At 32.8% G+C, this 17596-nt stretch overlaps 1 protein-coding gene across 1 annotated transcript in view; it reads right to left on the bottom strand.

Annotated features, from left to right (window-relative positions):
* LOC123668514 (DNA-binding protein D-ETS-3) overlaps positions 1–17596 on the bottom strand; it is an 83651-nt gene that overhangs the window by 45171 nt on the left and 20884 nt on the right. The gene's annotated exons all lie outside the window — the stretch shown is intronic.

Genomic DNA, 17596 nt, shown 5'->3' with positions numbered 1-17596 from the left:
TTGGAGTGTCTGTTTGTAATATTATAATTGTGTTTGCTCGCAAACGAAAAAAAACCGATTTCAATTACATCGACGAGTAATACAACGTAGATCCTTTTTTGGAAGTCGGTTAAAAATAACCGCTTTTTACCAAATTAATTTGTATGTATACATAGTACATATACCAAAATAACCGTTTTTTATAATGTCTGTCTGTCTGTCTGTTTGTTCCGGCTAGTCCCTAAAACGGCTGGACAGATTTTGGCGGGACTTTAACTGGCAGATAGTTGATGTAATAAGGAGTAACTTAGGCTACTTATATTTTAGTTTAGTTAAATTACACGTAGGCGAAGTTGGTGGCACAGCTAGTATAAAATAGAAAAAAATGTCGTATGAGTATGCATCTCAAGGAATCGCTACCTAAAATGTTTGCGACCTCTGCATGTTGCGCAAAGCGACTCCACTCTGTCGTCAACCATTTAAAATCGGTGCAAATAGCTATAACTGTGTTTCTTTTCAAATTTGTTGTAGCTTTACGTTAACTATGAATTAATTGAAGAGTATTTTAAACATACTTAAATAAATAATTTTGAAGACCGCAGGTAAATAATACCGTTTACAAGCAGTGTTGTGTTCCTGTGTGAGTAAGGCTACCAAAGCTCCTTGGGGCGACTGATGGTAGGGTCGCCAACATACTTGCGATGGTTGTAGTGTTGCAGGCATCTATAGGCTTCGGTAATCGCTTACCTAGTTGTATATAAAAAAGAAATGAAGTTATGACTGATTTGGTATATATACGATTTTTAAGTGATATGTTTATTTAAAAAAACCGGAAGATTATTGGACAAAACTAAACAAACCACAAAGGAACACCGCAGGGTATCAAACTTCAATCTTCCACCAACAAAAAGAGGAGCTCATTTCCTAATTATGTGGCGTTTAAAATCTTCACCATATTATGACATTCGTGTTCATACTGTACACATAGAAGTATACCTTACAAAATGTTTTTTCTAAGTTTCGTCGAGTTGGTGACGCATTGGTGTTATTGGTCGAAGCAACTAACTTAGTTGGGCGTTATATGAATAATACAGTTTACTTTTATTAATAATTATCATTACATCAAAAATATTAACGCATCGCCATCCTGATACTCCGTCGAGAAGTAAAGTTTATTACTTTATAAGCAACAGCAATAAAATAGTAATGAAGTTGTTTTGTATAAATCGCTCGTTCGCTCGCTTCACCCTATCGCAGTCCACTGCTGTACACATGCGTCCCCAAGTTCCCGCCAAACATCCCGGTTCTCCACAATCCTCATCCAGCCTTCACCGGCGATTTTACGTTGATCGTCGGTCCAACGATGTCCCACACTGTATTTCCCAACACGCGGTCTCCACTATAAGACACGTCTGCTCCGTCACCCATCGGTCCTGCCACAAAGTTGACCTTGCTGAGTTGCTTGAGTTGAGCTTACTGCTTGTCCAATATGCTGATTCTACAGATTACTTTTGTTCCCTCACAGATAGTCTCATTTCTGACCCTATTTTTGAGAGAGACCCTAAGTATAACCGGCTCCATAGCACGTTGAGCGACTTTAAACTTGTGGACTATCAGTGTCTACGTCTGAGCACCGATGTCAAAATAGGCCGGACGCATTCATCGAAGACTTGTCATCAAGTTTTCCAAAGTCTTCGAAGTTAAGACTCGGCGATCCCTGCCAAACACCGCCCAGCCCAACTGAATTCTCCTTTAGCTGCCTTCTAGAAATGTTTCGGCCTAGTTGAATCGTAAATGAATACAAAAAAAAAACTTAGCATCGACATCTTTTGACTTTATTGTGGCTATAAATGTCGAATTCACGTTTGACAATTTTGTTGGGCTGTCTGTTACTTCACACATACATCTTATTATGACATATCTCTATAATATAAAAATGAGTCGCTGAATGTGTTGCTAAGCGCAAAACTCGAGAACGGTTGGACCGATTTCGCTAATTCTTTTTTTTTAATATTCCTTGAAGTACGAGGATGGTTCTTACGGAGAGAAAAATTCTAAAAAAAAAAAATTAAAAATTCCTGAAAAAATCTAAAAACAACACTTTTCTATACTCCCATACAAAAGATTTGTGATAATACTTAAAAGTCAATTTGAACTTTAATACCATACGATAAAGTTTGTGTTAGGCGATACGAGGTTCGCCGGGTCAGCTAGTATACAATAAGCAGAGTAGTAACCGTCACTTTTAAAGCGTGTAAAACCGCACATATCGACTAGTTTCAATTAATATATAGATATTAATATTACATTTGTACCATATATATTAAACAAAATATTAACTGTTGAAAAGAAAAAAGTAACAAGGAATTTTTGTATCTAAATTTTATATGCAGTGCGGAGATCGAACCCGCAACTACCAGTGCAACAGCCAAAAACCATTGTTGTTATTATATATACAAAAATTATTGTTATGTATGTTATTAGCTGCTGAATGTACGTAATACTGCTATAAGTACTGTACTACGAATGTGTGTAGACACAGCTACGCACTATTGCTACGTGAGTCAGGCTACGAATTTCTACGTTTACGTAATCTTAAATATAGGTAGTAAATCTTGTTTTGCTGAATAAATGATTAAGAAAATCTATTAAGTACAAGAGTTCTATGTCGCCTTATAATATTTAACACCATTTTTGTTTAAAAAGAGCAAAAGTAAGTAAAGAAATTAGTGCGAAGATGTGCACTACTTTCTTACATTTATAAAACTTATAATTTTTTAATTTATATTGACAATAAAACTAGCTTTTGTAGGTAAATTGTAATTTCAATAAGAAATAGACGAATGGAGATACAGAGGAATCTTAGTAATATTGTTTTGACGTTTGTGTAAGAAAGCCTAAAAAATCTTGATTAATTTGTTTTAGTCAATAATTAAAACCTACAATTGCCAGTATTTTAGTTAATTCATTAATGTTTGAATTGAATTCATTAACATTTTTATCAAATTATTTTGTGTCATAATTTAATAAGCGTAGATAATCTATACAAATAAATAAAATTGGAGTGTCTGTTTGTCATATTAAAAGAACCGCTTTTTATTAAATACACATGAATGTATACACTGTACGTATACCAAAATAACATTTTACACACATATGAATAATAGAGATAATAAAATGTGTAATAATAAATTCTATATAGATAGATAATAAAAAATAATAAATTATATAATATAGTGAGAAAAAACAAAAAAATCTACTTATAATAATACATATTTCGTAAAATAAATAATAAATATTTCGAAGGGTAACAAGTTGCTTATTCATTTGGACAAATTTACTACCAAAAATTTGTTGAAGACGGAAGTAACAATAAACATATTTACACAATTACTTAAAACTGCAAATTGACTTATGAAAATCTTTTAAGTTGTAGTACAGGCTCGGCGCGTGCTAGGCTTTTGGCCGTGGGTACGCATGAGGCCGGCTACTGGCTTCACGCGTACCCTTCGACAAATACAGGAACATTTCTTGAGCCTGACACGCTCCGAATCGCAACCTGTCTACGGCTTGGGGTTCCGGTCTGCGGTCCTCATAAATGTCCCTGTGGCAGTGATGTCGATAAGCTAGGACATCACGGTCTGTCATGCCTAAAAAGTGCAGGCCGCTTCTCGAGACATGCCGCACTTAACGATATCATACGCCGGTCCCTTGCCACCGTCAACGTGCCAAGTCTACTTGAGCCGACTGGTATTGCAAGAGACGATGGCAAGAGACCGGACGGTATGAATTTGATTCCATGGAAGATGGGCCGGGTGCTGGTATGGGATGCAACCTGTTCAGACACGCTGGCCCCTTCCCATCTACATGGAACCAACAACAGAGCTGGTGCGGCTTGTGAAGCGGCGGAAAAAACAAAAGCAGACAAATACAGGGGTCTAGGCTCCGAATATGATTTTGTCCCATTCGGTGTCGAGACCCTTGGTCCGTGGGGTCCTAGTGCTATAACCCTTTTTAAGGAAATATCGAAAAGGTTATTCGACGTCACAGGAGACCGAAGAGCTGGCAGCTACTTCGGACAAAGAATTAGTCTAGCTATTCAAAGGGGGAACGCTGCCAGTATCTTCGGAACCTTGCCTAAAGGGACTCCTTTTAATAATATTTTTTAATTATTATATTATGTATATATATATACTTAAGGTTTTTTAGTTTAATGTTATTTATCTAATTATTATTATTATATTATAAGTTGCTAATAAACTTTGTTCATGATAATCATAAGTAATATAAAGATTACTTAAAATATGTATTTAAAAAAATATATACGCCGAAAAGATATTAAGTCGTAATAAGTGATAAAAAAATATCTGTCCGATCATTTAATTACACGACTGCACATGCACATAGCCGTCAGAAAACCAAACAGTCAACATCGCTGTCATTAAATTATAATGTACGAAGCAGTGTAATAGGCTAGTAAGTAATGATTTAAACCTGTTTATTTGATTATTTATACCACTTCCATTAACTGTAACAAAGAAAGGTTTGTCAAAATATACGTTATGCGTTTATAAGTAGGGACAATACGTTGACTTTTCAAGGTCTTTCAAAAACGTAAAAAATAATCTTCTTCAAAATTTCAAACAAATAAATTGTCAGTCAAAAACATTTCGAACACGTGCTATTTATACTAAAACCCTCTGTACCCGTCATGGCTGCGAAGTAGACTATGCGACAAGAGACGGTGATTAAAGGATGAAGCTATTCCGCTATCATTACGTCCTTTGGAAGTGCTATAAGCCGTGGGGTAGAGTGGCAAGTTTTAAAGGAATCTTGAAACTGTAAATGGGCATATTAACGCTTGTTCGTATGCATTTTGTCACTTCACTTTTGAATACGTGTTTTTTTAAGTGGTATAATCATTTGAATGCGTATTTGTGTATGTGTATGTATAAGAAATTGTTTATAATAGAGTTTTTGGAGTTTTTTGGTTGCTTTTCTTTGCTGATTTGGATATCAAATAGGTTTAATTTAGTACGTACAGGGAACAAAATGCCCCTTATTTTAAATAATTTTATCAATGTTGAACGAATAGTAATTTATTAAAAATCGGTACGTTTTCTCAAATGATAATATAATAGCACAATGTGACATGATACAAATTCTTCTAAAGCTTACTAGAATAAAGAGATTTGATTCCGAATACGATTTTGAATATAAATATATTATTTTACGAGTATATATGGAAGGATTATATAAATACTTCGTGATATATTGTCGATCAAATACTAGATTTATGTTTGATAAAATTTTAGGGAACTTTATTATTAAATCGATAAATAAAACTAAGTGTAACTATATTATGTTAAAACTTATATAGTTATTAATTTCTATGCTATATGTGCTTGTAAAATGCCAAAATTTATTAGGTAAAATATGAAGATGAGTATAAAATGTTTATTTAAAAAAAAAAAAACTACTGAATCGATTGCAATAGGACATGGCCGCGCAAATTTGTTTTGGCTAAACAGATTCAGAACAATGTTTGGCTTTATTCGGTAACATAAGATCGGGAAACAAAAATCAAAAATAGTTACTTTTTCCTCCTTTTAATACAAAGTTCATGATATGTTTTGAACTAATAATAAAACTGTAAAAGGTTGTCTACAGATTGAAGATTTTTTATTAAAGCGATAGGCGTAATTCATTTTTCATTATTCTATGTCTATCTGGAAACTCTGCAGATATTTAATGAAACTTGACACGATTCAAGTCAATATTAGAAACTTACTTGGCAATCCGAAATTCACTTTGGAGAGATGAAGAAAGAAATAATTCCTAGTGTCAAAAAAGATGAATTATCATGACACATTTTTAATAGCTCAAAAAATAAAAAAATGAGTTTTATAACGCAATCCGAAATATTCAATATTCGATTCTACTAGTTCCAGCAAAGTGACTTTTAGAAAAAGACCATATTCGTACGACAATTTGTGTGCGTACGATACTTCACACTATTGTGTCATGTTAACGCTGCAGTATTTATAGTTACAGACATATTATAAGTCATCAAAAGAATTAATTGGTAGCATATGTCTTTTTGATATATTGGACCGACGGTCTACGTAAGATTGCTGGTGTAGGCTGGATGAGGATTGCGGAAAACCGGGATGTCTGGCGCGAACTTGGCGAGGCCTATGTCCAGCAGTGGACTGCAATTGGCTCAACTGACTGATATGTCTTTTGATTCCTTTATAGAAAAATATCCAGAAAAGTATTTCTAATTTCTGTTGATGTGAATATATGCCAGTGCGTGTACCGTGGTTTAGTTTATTTAGGTGATAGTTGCGGGTAGCGTTTTCACCCACGTTATATCCGATAATGCAAAAATAACAAAATAAAAAGTAACTCATGTATTATGACTATTTTCGTACCAAGTTTCAATACAATAAGCTTATTACTTTTTGTGTGAGAGATTAAAAAAAATCTATCAGTCCTCTGAAGCTTTTCCATTTGTAAGTAGGATTCTTCATGGCATCCTTGTCTAATCATATTCGATGTGTGAAATCAATACGCTGTGCACTAGAACGAATATCTATAGTAATATTATATATGTTTGTCTGTATCACAATAGCGATTTGTCATTGTATATCACGATAGCGTGGCATGAGCTGTGTAGGTATATATCCAGATTCCGGATCCAAGAATCACATCCTACCGAAGCATTGACCATTGAAAGGCATTTATTAAAAATTGTGTGTCAGTTCCGGCCCGTGCTTGGAATTAACTCCTCAAAAATGATTACTGTGATATTTAAAAATTATAATTGTGTTTGCTCGCAAACGATAAAAACCGAGTTCAGTTACATAGACAAATAATACAACGCAAGTAGACGAATAAAATTAACAAACGCGCTAGTCATCAAGACGATTTTCGAGTGTTTCCCTCGTTTTCTCTGGGATTCCATCATCAGATCCTGGTTTTCTTATCATGGTATCATACTTGGGATATTTCCTTTCCAACAAAAAAATAATTATCAAAATCGGTTTATAGACGACGAAGTTATCCCCGAACATACATAAAAAAATATATATATATCCGGTCGAATTGAGTAACCTCCTCCATTTTTGGAGGCGGTTAAATGTCCTATTAAAGGGATCAAATTATCTACACTTACCTTAAAATAATTAAACTCTAAAATCAAAACTAATTGCTGCTATTCGTATCGATAAGTTAAATGCTGGTAAACTATTATACGCTTACTCTATCTATGACTACTTCCTTACAAATACGAGTATATAAAATTGGAGTGTCAGTTTGTAATATTGAAATAACCACTTTTTACTAAATGCATATGGATATATACACGATACATAGACCAAAATAGCATTTTTTATAATTTTTGCCTGTCTGTCTGTCTGTTTGTTAGGGCTAATCTCTGAAACGGCTAAACCGATTTTGACGGGACATTCTCTGGCAGATAGCTAATGTAATAAGGAGTAACTCAGGCTACTTTTATTTTAGAATTTTTTTTACAATTCTGCGAACTGAACAAAAACTTTTTTTGTGAAATTCCACGCGGACGAAGTCGCGGGCACAGCTAGTCCTACATAAAAAACTTCAAACTGTAAAGGGTAACTCTAAGCGTGGCTCTCCGCGAAACTGTTTTTCGTTGTTTCACACGTTTTGATTCCTCGCATATTTTTCATACTGCGCGCCTTGTATCGTTTCTTAAGCAGTAAATTCCAAAAATAACATATGATTCTTATATATATATATATATATATATTATGGTTCGCGGTATCGCCGAATGATGACCAATATTGGGTCACAACTGACAATACATTTAAATCAACGTAAGAGAAAGACTACGATGAATGTAATGATAATATTAACTTTGAATTGCATTCTTATCGACCTTTCGCAATGATAAAGATTTTTATAAATGTGTTAAGAATAGATTGGAAATCATGTTTGTAACTTCGTTTTTTAAATTATACCTAAAGTTATGAAACGTAATACGTGCTAAATTGTCATTTGAAAGAGCGGCAAAATATTTAAAACAAAAAAATAATACAAGTACAAAGTAACTAATTTAAGGAAGTATTAGTACAAAAATTGCAAAAATTATTTTATGACAACTACGTTTTAAATTTTTTCGAAAGCCCAAAAAAGTTTGAAGTAATATAACTAAATTTCACGGTAGGACTGTCTGTAGGTAAGTGTAACTTACACTTAAAGACAGTCAGTTTTATAGAAAGAAAATATAATTGCTCATAATTACGACTAGCTGACCTCGCAAACGTTGTTTTGCCATATATTTTATTAACCTTCTCAATCCTCCCCCCCCTCCTATAACTTAGGGGAATGAAAAATAAATGTTGGCCGATTCTCAGACCTACCCGATATGCACACTAAATTTCATGAGAATCGGTCAAGCCGTTTCGGAGGAGTTTAACTACAATCACCGCGACACGAGAATTTTATATATTAGATTTAATCGAATAGTAGTAGTAAAGCTCGTCAAAACTTCCTAAGTATGCAGAGGTTTCTAATTTCATTCCTGACTTTTTAAAATAATAGTGTTTGTTTACTATACATTTTAAAGATTAATTTCAGAGACTAGCGATTAAATAAAAAAAAAAATCATCAAAAGGTTGTTGATTAAAGAAGATTATAGGTTATAGGCTGTATAACAACACGTGAAAGTGTAGCTTAAGCTCAAAGGAACAGAGCACTAAGCAAACACGTGGCACCGTATGCGTCGCCAAATACTCGTATGTCAATCTTGTGCAAAAATACTTATTAAGGTTCTAGATTGTAAAAAAAAAATGATGAACTTTATATATATTTTGTAGTTCTTGATTTTTTTTTTGTTGATTGTTTTTTAATTAAGTACATAAAAGTATTTAGGAGATTTAGTATTTTAGAACATAACAAATACCGTAAAATAAAATAAATCAACAAAATAATAATAATAATTCAAACTATTAAGTGAAATAAAAAAACGTGTCTTTATTTATTTTTGTCGACAGTATAAAATTACATAAATAATTTTTTTTTTTAAAGTTTACTAGTAATATTTTAGTTTTACAAAGGTCATATTATACAGTCGTGTGACTGATATTACGTCACTTCCGTTATATATTTTTCTTACGGTTTTAATAATCCTTTTTTTTTAATTCAGTCGCCCAGCCAAATGTCAAGCCCGCCGTAAGGAACTTCGTTCCAAAAATGTACTCTTTAAACAATACTTAAAAATAGGAATGTTAATCTTCAATGACGCATTCGAACAAATATACGCATTAGATTACATGAGTACGCCTGAAACTATATCAATTTATATACCGGTATACAAAGCACTGTACAATAGAAGAAATTTTGAACAAAGCACAAAAATTCGTTGTTTTCAAGGATGTATGAAGTCTATATCGACCAACTGTTCCTAACCTATTATATATAACTTAATTAAAAATAATGTTTCTAATAAATAACACAGGCATGTGTTAGAAATATGTCATAAGCTAGCAAAGACACATTTCACTATTTGAAAAATACAATGTACTTACGAAACGAAACGCATGTACATTAAAAATAGATATCTATGCAAATATACAGAAAACCTGTACACAAACACCGAAGCCACTTCACACCACAATCACAAATAAAATAGCATATTCACCAGCGAACAGCATCGAGAAGTTGGTAAACGTGCCCGACCGACTGAGGTAGTCGGCGGATCCTTTGATGTCGAGCATGGCGCGATCAAGTCGACGGGCGCATCATATCGAGACGTGCGTTACACATGGCGCTACCGACACTCTATCAGCGCGCCCGTAAGTTCCGCTGTCGTAGGCGGAGCGACCCTTAACGCCGCCCCGGTCCGCCTCTCGCACCCTCGCAACACGCCCCGCCAATAGCGAAACACTCTGGCTAATCTTTATCAGAGAAAAATAAACAGGGAGGGGGGGAGGGAGATAATGACGAGGCGCTTCGACGGCGCTGGTAATCACTGCGCTTTGTGGGCCGCGACAGCCTGTTAGTGAGCTTATCCGACGATGGTTTGGCGAAAATTGAATGCTTTGTGTCGCTTTCAGTTCTTTTTTTTTTCGCGATATTGCGCTGCCTCGCGACAGAGGAAAATCGAAGTTGGCATAGCGTTTATAATTTCGAAGCAATTTTACACTCGATGTGTTATAGAAGTTACTCAGTTTAAATCACGATAGGTTCTCAAAGAAATCGCTTTTCATATGTTAACGACATCAACGTGATTGTTATATTTTTCACTGAAATTAATTATTAAGTTTTTATTAAATTATTATTTGAAGGTTTAAATAATAGAAAAGGATTATAAATCTTTTTTTTTTGTTTGTTTTTATTCACAAGAAAGCTTTCACGGAATTTTGCGATGGAAATTGTTTTAATCGATGAAACTAATTGTATATATCTACTCATCGTAAGGTATACTTTATATTACTTTCACCTATATAAAATGTTCTTGTAGAAGCCTATAATAGAACCCTCTCATTTATTTTATAATGAGAAGAACTATTGTCAGCTATACGTCTAAAGATCTTTTTTAAGAACTAATACCATGCAAAATAAACAAAATGCGAATTTAAAAATTATGCCTAGTATAGACCTTAACTCGTTCTATTTTTATCATTGAGCAATACTAACGTAGCCAATTTAACTTAACTTCTTCTCTTCTTCTTAGCTTATATGAAATTGAAATATTTTACATATTTTTTAAATAAATAAATGCTAATAATTGGGAAATTAATTGTATACTTCAAGCTTTCGTAAATCGTTGACGACATTTTAATGCTACGCTTATCTATATATTAATACGTGAAGCTAAAACTTTGTACTCCTTTTTTACGAAAATTGCGCGGACGGAGGAGTATGACATTTCGCACACTTATAGTTTTATAGAGAAGGAGTGCAGAATGCTAATATTTTTTAAAGTTATGCATAAAAATAAATTAAATAGATAAAAAAAAAAACATTACATACACTACCATGTATTTGACACACACACGCTTATACTCTTTACTCTTTTGTTGATTGTCAAAGTCTGTAGTCAAATTGATATTTTTTAAAAAGGTTCTTCATTTTCATTATTCTTTTGGTTTTATTTAGTTTAAATTTTTAACTGTGGTCGAATTTCGATCTCTGGACGACCACTATTTTACATAATTTGTCAATACGACGCTTTTTCAACAATTTCTTTGTTCGTGCTCCTTTTGTAAGATATTGTTGTTTAGGCATAACAGATAATAACTGAACTTTGTTTATACACTATCAGTTTTATCTAACACGATTATTGTCATTTCGAAATTAGAAGTACAAAACAATACTTACTCATATAAAAGTAAAAACAACAGCAATTAATCAATGAACAAATAATAATTGAAATGAAACAATATAATTTTTAACAGTGATTTTCTGCTGTGGTTTCCAATATAGCTCCAGAATATTCACTCAATGCATTGTAGGCTTTCAACTGTTCCACGGCGACACATTGTTTTTATTCCGCGTTTGGACATTCGGGCAATAAAAATCTACCGTTTTATTTTTCTATAAATTGCTCTACTGGCCCCTCGTATCTTAATTATTGTCCATATAATTGGTGGAATTATAGACGTATTGTCCGCACTCAGTCGGCTTTCATATTGAAATTTGTATTTTTTATTTCATTTTAGGATTTTTCATTGTTTATATGACGATAAATGAATGTGTTCATGACATCTATTTGACATTTAAACGTGATGACATTTAAAATTTAAGTTTTTTATTAACGACTAGCTGTTCCCGCGACTTTGTCCGCGTGGAATTTAACAAAAAATTATTGTTCAGTTCGCAGAGGTGTAAAATAAATAAATTTCTAAAATAAAAGTAGCCTGAGCTACTCCTTATTACATCAGCTATCTGTCAGTGAAGGTCCCGTCAAAATCGGTGCAGCCGTTTCAGAGATTAGCCGGAACAAACAGACAAACATACAGACAGACAAAAATTGTGAAAAGTTATTTTGGTATATGTACCGTGTATACACTCTTATGCATTCAGTAAAAAGCCTTTATTTTAATATTACAAAAAGACACTCCAATTATATTATTTTGTATAGATTTATGTTGTATGTATGACGTTGAGACGATTTTTGACGGAATGTATGTAAAATTTTGTAACGCGGTCACGTAGGCGATACAGATAAGGTTACACTTCGAGAGCTCGTAAACTTGGAGCCCCCTCAGCTGTTTGCATGGCGTTTAATGCGAAACAGTATTACAAGTACCATTCATCACGGCATTTCCCCAAATATGAACTTGGTAAAGTTTGGTCGAATGAATACTACATTTTGATACTATTATTGTACAATTCTTTTTTAATCAAATTAAAATACTTTTTTGTGCAACATTATTTTTATTTAATAGGTTTGTATCGATTAAACTAAAACAAAATAATAAAAAGCACAAATTTGGGGAATATAAGAAAACAGTGTAATAAAATCATCGTAACCAGCTGATTCACGGACAAATAAAATAGTTTTCTTCTAAGTATATTAAACTTAAAATGCTGCATAGAAAATCAGTGATTGTAATCGGATTAAAAATATAGCTTTATGATTTTATCTGAATATAGTAGGGCATATCATTTTTTAACTGAGGTAGGGCACAGCAGGAATTTCCTGCTCAAAATATGGAGCAGCCCGATTGGGGTAGTACCTCGACCTTACAGAAGATCACAGCTAAATAATACTGTTTTCAAGCAGTATTGTGTTCCTGTTGGTGAGTAAGGTGACCAGAGCTCCTGGGGGGATTGGGGATTGGGTCGGCAACGCGCTTGCGATGCTTCTGGTGTTGCAGGTGTCTATAAGCTACGGTAATCGCTTACCATCAGGTGAGCCGTACGCTTGTTTGCCGACCTAGTGACATAAAAAAAAATCAGGAAATAGCTAAATAATACTTCTTTTAAGCAGTGTTGTGTTCCTGTCGGTGAGCAAGGTGACCAGAGCTCCTGGGGAGGATTGGGATACGGTCGCCAACGCACTTGCGATGCTTCTGGTTTTGCAGGCGTCTATAAGCTACGGTAATCGCTTACCATTGTACACCTTGTTTGTCGACAAAGTTGTATAAAAAAAAACAAGGATTGTGTTGAAATGCGGCGGTCTATAATAAGTGTGAATACACAGATCAACTATTGTAAAAGACAGGCTGTTATCGTATTCTATGATTAAATTTTCCTCATTATGAATAAAACGATGGCGAAGAGATATCAACTATAGTGTGTATGAACTCTATATTATTACGATTCTCGCTAAGATAATTATAGTCAGTTTTGGTATCAGCGTTTTTAGAAATGAAAATAACGTCCAATGCGTATTTCTTCCATGTATATTTATGTATTTATACATAACTGCATAGTCTTATTCAATACAACGACCAATCATTTCTAGACATTCTTTGCAACCGTGACGGCGAAATTAAAAAACGCTCTCTTGAAAAAAAAACAGCGTAATGAAAACATCGTCTCTTTGACAGACCGTTTCGAACTTCGATTAAAGTCTGTGAAAGCCTTAGTATAAAATAAAATAGCGTCTGAAAGTAGAAAACCGTTTTCATTCGTACAATTTTAAGTCTGTGGTATTAGGTTTCTTATTCCCTATTAAATTGAAAAAATGCAAAAGTATATATTTGAAGAACAATAATGTGATTCTATTTATAATTATAAAATAAAAAAAGTACCCTTAGTTGTCGTATAACGTTGACTGGAAGATATACTTAGGTCTATTTTTTTTAAGTTACACGTGTATAGTTACAAATTTATTTTAAATAAATAACAAAAAACGCCGATAAAAACTTTAAAATAAAATACTAAACTGAATTGAAAAGGCAATTAGTCAAAACAATCCGGAGGTCCTATTATGATTAAACGTGACCTGAACACCTCGAGGCGTGAATAAAGTTGCGTTAGTGTGTGTTGTGTATTTTATATCGGTACGTTTGCGTGGCGGCGTGATCGATGCAGTAGCGACGTTGCCACGCCGCGTACTTCCGCGGTGTTGCCGCTACTTGCAGTAAGGGGGGGTTAAATACGCAAGACAAAAATGTCTTTATGTATATCTAATGTTACAGAACAATTAAAAGTAAATATTAAGAGAGTTATATATCTGCTTTTGGTGTTAATTTTTATATAGTATCGAAACAATTGCCAAGGGAAGTCTTACTCAATTACCGCTGTTCATCTGTTACGCAGGTTTACTCAAACTGTCATTGCAGACACTCAAAAATTTACATTTGTGTCTATGGTTGTTTAAAATAAATATTTATGATTTTTGTAATGCGAGTCTTATGCAATTTAAGTAAGCTTAAAATGTTTGTTTTAAAATTTGTATAGCACTGGAACCTATTGAGTGAAATAGGCTCTATATATTCAATTAGATGTATATTTTCAATCTTCGTGTAACAAAAAATAAATAAATCTTAATATGTTTGCATTCATATTCATTGCATTAAAAAGTATTCAGGTTTTATACTGATATAAATACAACACCAAGGCTCCAACGCTCCTTTTCCGAAGGAGGAGAAGCCTTTGTTGTATCAATACCATAAAATAGAGTGCACTATAGTGCAGAGGATACGGATGAAAATAGCAGTGCTCAACGTATATTAATACACGATTGATTCTGAAATGAAATGATTCATAGAATCCATAGAAGCTGATCTGTACAGAATAAGGTGACACATATATTTTAATGCATTTCAAAGAGGAAGTAGCAATGGCTGCTCACTGATACATAATTTTATCATGAGTTGAAAGACTAGTAGTTTTCGATGTCCCGAAGTATTAGTGACGACTTCTCATCGGTTAAACAAACGACCTGGAAAAGTCGGAGGAACTCGCTAGGTTCTAACGATGCAGCGCTCAACCGCAGTAATAGTGAATCCAATGCATCGATAAGACCAATCTGATGTATTAAAATGTTGTATATGATTCAGATGTCTAAATTTAGTTTTTTGTAATTAAAAATAACGAAAAATAACTAAAATGAGCATTAAAATACTTCAAAAGCAATTAATAAATTATTCATAAACTTAAATTAATTAATAATTAATTAATTGAATATGATAACGAAATTATTTTTGATCTAATTTATTAATTCCCAAATGATGCCTATCAAACAAACATTATGTTTATATTTACTCCGGCAGATCTTCGCTTTATCCGAAGTTAATTTAAAATTAATTCAAGCAGGCGGCACAGAGGAAATGAGCTTAGAACGTAGAGAGGTGGCGGAGGGCGCAGGGATGAGGGCGGGGTCGGTCCAAATTAAACGGAATTTTCATACGTGTGGCAGACACGTCTTAATAAACTAGTTAACGCTTTGTTAGTACTATGAGATTATCGAAACCTGTATTATGTCACTTGTTTATTGTAAATCAACTTTTTAATTATTAATTATGTTAATTTTGTATTGTCTGGAAGAAATGGCGGCTAGTCTTTTTTAGATTAAGAGCCGTCATTTTGAAGTTAGATAGGTTAGGGTAATTTTTTTTTTGGAACGAAATTATGTCGATAAACTAAACTAAAGTGTGCTGGAAGACATCTCTTATAGGGTTAAGCACACCCATTATACGTGAGTCTCCATGACAAATATATTTTGTATATAAATTTGTACGTCTAAAAATTGTTAAATAAATAAAAATAAACGATCTAATTTTGAGCTTAGATGATTCGACGGCTCTTAATCTAAAAACTTACCGAAATGGGTTATTAAGCCATAATCCATTGTACTACATGATTTGTAACCATCTTTAAACTATTTCTAATGTATGTATATTATGAATTTGTGGTGTACAATTAATAAGCATGAAGTAGCTAACAAAATTTAATAATATCTTTCATTTGTCTAATTTTGTACTATAAGCGTGTACGTGTGTTACAGTTACGTAAAATGTTTTAAGATAGGATTTTTTAGTTTTATGTAATACTTATATTTGAAAAAAAGAAAGAAAGACATTTATTTGAGGAGTCTCAAATAAATGTCATGTCTTACAGACATACAACAAACACAATAAAAAAAATAAAATAAAAAATTCAAAATTAAGTAAAAATGTAACTAAAAATTTAAATAATTTAAAAAATGAAAAGATATATTTAATATCTTTACCCTTATAAATGATGTGATTTCGACGATGTTAGTAGAAAATTTGTTAAATCTAATTATGTGTTATTTGCTCTATTATTAAAAGTTTCTCATCAAATTATGGAGATTATGTCAAAATACTGATATAAACATATAAACATTTCCTAGTTTATTTTCGGAATACTTTTAAAATATTTTAATGTGTATACTTTTTTGACGTAATCCAGTATTATATAAATAATAATAATAGATAAAAACAAACTTAATAAAGAAAATATTGTTTTAAAATATATGTATTCACGTATTCAATTGATAATAACAAATATAAAATGTTTAAAAAGTGCCTCTATAACATTTTATCGCGGCGCAAAAGGTTGTTTCGTGATGATTTTTTTATTTTCATTCTTGAAGACAAATAAACTCGATTGTGACCGTCTGATTAGATTACTTGCTTTAAGAATTTTATAAGGAAAGCGCCTATCAGATTTTTTTTATCTGAATTCAGCGACGGATTTGTATTTGCGGGATTGTTGTTTTTCTTTTTTCTTTACTTTAAAAATTCGTTGATTAAATTCTGGTATTGAGAAAAGGAATAATAAATAGGTATTACGATAAGCTAACTACGATGCTGTGTGAGTATTAAATGTCCGCCGGAAATCAAAATTCAGCCCGGGTGAAATTGTACGGGTGACATCGGGTGAATCGACTGTCTAGTGATAAAATATTTCTAAACAGTAACAGAGATAAAATTAATTATAATATATTATTTAATGACATGTCTGAATCAAAACATATATATCTATACATATAATAAAATGGTAAGAAAGTCAAAACTATACATTGAATATTTTTTTAAAAGAATACTTGAGGTGTGATCTACAATCGATACCGAAGCCAAAAATATAGTTTTTAGAATTTTTGTCTGTTTGTCTGTATGTATGTCCGGGATAAACTCAAAAAGCACCGCATCCGATCCGTCCTGGCTTCGCACGAGTGCAATGCTGACACTAAATATAAAATATAAAATAAATATTTATAGTATATTTCATATAAATTATGTAATGACTCTATACGTAGATAGTAAAAGTTTTAAAGTAAAAATTTATTTTTTTCATTTTAGCGCATTCAAATAAACGCTTGTTTTTTAAAAAGGTTTTTTTACTTTTAATTTATTTTTACTTGTCCTGGCCGTAATGAACACAAAATAAAATTATCGAATTTGGTGGATGTTTAATTTTTAACTTATATAGATTGGAATAACTTAATTAAATAATACCACATCTTTTGAAGCAAGTAAATTCAACAATGATATTCATAGAGAATGAAGATGACGTTCGTACAAGAAACATTTCTCCTCTCAGTAGACTACTAAAGATACGAAGTGGTTTATTGAAAAACTTTTCAGTTTTAATTAGTTTACGAGAGAGACGGTACGAAGTACACAAACGTCTCCTAAGGCCCTTCACTCGT

The sequence above is a fragment of the Melitaea cinxia genome, chromosome Z (assembly GCF_905220565.1).
Source record: "Melitaea cinxia chromosome Z, ilMelCinx1.1, whole genome shotgun sequence".
Taxonomy (NCBI): Eukaryota; Metazoa; Arthropoda; class Insecta; order Lepidoptera; family Nymphalidae; genus Melitaea; species Melitaea cinxia.
Note: the sequence above shows the minus strand (reverse complement) of the source record. Positions and strands in the feature narration are given on the sequence as shown.